Raw genomic sequence first — 3,711 nt, forward strand, 5'->3', positions numbered from 1 at the left:
CTTTGGAAGAATGCATCGCTTTATGATAATTAGCAATAAGGAATAAGGTCCTTAAAATATAATTAGTCCGCAGTAAACAGGAACTATTTTCCCCCATCCAAAGTGATAAACCTATTAAAGACATAGACTGACATTTTAATAACCAATATCCAAGAACTGGAATATAATTTGAAACATTTTGGCTAGAATGACTTCTTAAGGAGTCTGTCTTCAAAAGTTTGGTCAAGGAAAAACACTATTGGATGACATTGCTAAACCAATCAGAGGAGTAGAGAAAAACGTAATGGCTCATAAGAAGGAAACAAGACATGAGACCCGTGGTCTTAGAAATTTTTTCTAACTCATGTAAGAGAGATCATTGCAGAAATTAATGCCATTTTAAAATATATATTGATAAACTGAGTTTATGTTCCAATTTGCACCTATTGTTGCAGCGTAACAACAAAGAGCATCTACTTTTACTCTCCAAACTGTTTCAATTTGGATATAAATTATATAGAGACTCCCCTACCTATTGAACAACTACTGGATGCTATGTGTGATAAACAGTAACCAAAAAAAATTTTTTTTTAAATTTAAACCTGTGCCTTGCCATCAAAAGAAGTGAGCAACCTCATCATAGAGTCTAGAATAATACATTTGAACAATTTGAAAACAATAAGTGGTTTTCTAGTTTAAAGTTAATGTCTAGTGAAGCAAATACACTGCAGGGCAAGGGGAAAATAGCAAGGGAAGAGGGTAGAATGTACTAGGATGTTGTGAAGGCAATGGGCAAGCTGGTACTTAGAACACAAATGTAATCACTGCGAGCTTGAAAGGAAAATATGTGCACACGGACAACCAACTGACCCCATCCCATGCCAGTGACCTTTGGGCTGCCTCCCCTGCAGCAAGGAAACTTAGACCGCATCCCTCAATGGAGCCTCCGTTTTCTAAAGCCGATTTCTTGCTACCAGATGACAAGATACTTCTTCCACATCACATGGAACCCAAGGATAAACTGGGACTTCCTACCACCTCTGATAGAGCACAAATATACATGATTTATATTTTTACTTATTCCCCCAAAACCTTTTAACTTCCAGAAGAGAGCATGTTTTGGCATCCAAAAACCAAACTTTAGGACTGTTTTGCTCCCAGAACCTTTCTCACGTCTATGGGAGCCTCTGGCTCTTGGTGTCTGCTTCCTTTTTCAGCATTTCAGCAGTCACTTGCATCCTAAGTTCAATTTGTTCCCATTTTTGTCAGAGGTCAAATTATGCCAGATTTCCAAAGAGTAATTCTTTTGAACAACTCTTACTTCTGAGTGAAGCCACAGAAGAGCAGTTATGTGCTCATAAAAGCAGACCTTGCCCTACCTGGTTTGGCTCTGTGGATAAAGTGTCGGCCTGCGGACTGAAGGGTCCTGGGTTGGATTTCAGTCAAGGGCACATGCCCGGGTTGCAGGCTCCATTCCCAGAAGGGGGCATGCAGGAGGCAGCCAATCAATGATTCTCCCTCATCATTTATGTTTCTCTCTCTCTCTCTCTCCCTTCATCTCTGAAATCAATCAATCAGTGTGTGTGTGTGTGTGTGTGTGTGTGTGTGTGTGTGTGTGTGTGTTTAAGTAGACTTTATTTAACACTAAAGGCCCAGTTCATGAAATTCATGTACGGGGTGGTGTGTGCCTCAGCCCCGCCTGCACCCTCTGCAATCTGGGACCCCTTCATGGATGTCCAACTGGCCGTTTAGGCCCGATCCAGGTAGGATTAGGCCTAAATGGACAGTTGGACATCCCTCTCACAATCCAGGACTCCTGGCTCCCAACTGCTCATCTGCCTGACTTCCTAACTGCTTCTGCCTGCCAGCCTGATCATCCCCTAACCACTCCTCTGCCAGCCTATTTGGCCCTAACTGCACTCCCCTGAAGGCCTGGTCACCCCTAACTGCCCTCCACTATAGGCCTGGTCCCCCCAACTGGTCTCCCCTGCAGGCCTAGGTCTCTCCCAACTGTCCTTCCCTGTAGGCCCGGTCATCCCCAACTTCCCTCCTCTGCTGGTCTGATCACCACTAACTGCCCTCCCCTGCAGGCTTGATTGTCCCCAACTACCCTCCCTTGCAGGCCTGGTCTCTCCCAACTGCCCTCCCCTGCTGGCCATCTTGTAATGGCCATCTTGTGTCTACCTGGGGGCAGCCATCTTTGACCACATAGGGGCAGCCATCTTGTGTGTTGGAGTAATGGTCAATTTGCACATTACTCTTTTTTAAAAAAATATATTTTTTTAATTGATTTTTTACAGAGAGGAAGAGAGAGGGATAGAGAGTTAGAAACATCGATGAGAGAGAGTCATCGATCAGCTGCCTCTTGCACACCCCCTACTGGGGGTACATGCCCTTGACCAGAATCAAACCCGGGACCTTTCAGTCCGCAGGCTGATGCTCTATCCACTGAGCCAAACCGGTCTCGGCTGCACATTACTCTTTTATTAGATAGGATAGAGACCTGGTGCACAGGTGGGGACCGGCTGGTTTGCCCTGAAGGGTGCCTGGGATCAGGGTTGGGGTTCCCTTGGGGCATGGGACAGCCTGGGCCAAGGGCCTGTGGTGGTTTGTAGGCCAGCCATGCCCCCTGGCAATCCAAGCAGAGGCCCTGGTATCTGGGATTTATTTATCTTTTATAAGTGAAATTTTGTAGCCTTGAGTGGAGCCAAGCCTCCTGCTTGTTCCACAGACGCAGCCATTTTTGTTGGGATTTATTTATCTTCTATAATTGAAACTTTGTAGCCTTGACTGGAGGCCTGAGCCTGCTATAGTGTGTGGAAAGCTTGGCTTCCTCCATTGCCGGGGAAACACAAGCCTCCTGCTCTCTCCGTGGCTACAGCCATCTTGGTTGGGATAATTTGCATACTTTCTCCTGATTGGCTGGTGGGCATGGTTTGTGGGTATAGTAGAGGTACAGTCAATTTGCATATTACTCTTTTATTAGATAGTAGGATCTGGGAAATGCGGTAGCCTAAAAAGAAGACACATGCGCATGACACAAATTCTGCGATCAAATATCATAGGGAATAATGAATGATCTCATGCAATCATCCCCACTGTGAGCAGCAGCCTGAATGAAGAAAAAAACCCTTTCATGTGGGTGCTTCTAATGCTTTTCATTAACCTCACCCGGCAACTCCAAAGCCGCCTCTGTCAGAAGTAATTATCTCCAATTTACAGAGTGGTACACACAAGCTTTTCACAGGTCTCATAGTCCCTTTCAGCCCTCCAGCCCTCTGGGTGTGTACACTGGCCAGCACTTCATGTCTAGTACTTGAACCAAGTTCCTGATTCAGGCAGCCAGGGAGGAAAGAGGATATTGCAATTAAATGCTTCCCAAAGAGTGTCTGTGGTGCTGGCATTCTACTCAACAGTGATCCAAGAGCCTAAGTAAGTACAATTTGCAATAAAAAGACAGTGTTTTTTTTTTTAATTTTTCATTTGTTTATTTATTCATTAATGCATATTTACTAGGTCTCACCACGTTATTGAACTACCTAAGGTGCTGTAAAAACAATAAGGTGAGGTTGGGAGGAGCAACATGAACCCTGATCTCAGGACATTTTTTAAAAATTCTTTATTGTTTAAAGTATTACATATAGTATTACGTATGTCTCATTTTTCCCCCACTGGCCTCTCACCAGCTACCTCCCCCTGCCACATGCTCTCACCCCCCTAGTGTCTGTATCT

This window comes from Pipistrellus hanaki, assembly GCF_964339955.1.
Source record: "Pipistrellus hanaki genome assembly, chromosome: 2".
NCBI lineage: Eukaryota > Metazoa > Chordata > Mammalia > Chiroptera > Vespertilionidae > Pipistrellus > Pipistrellus hanaki.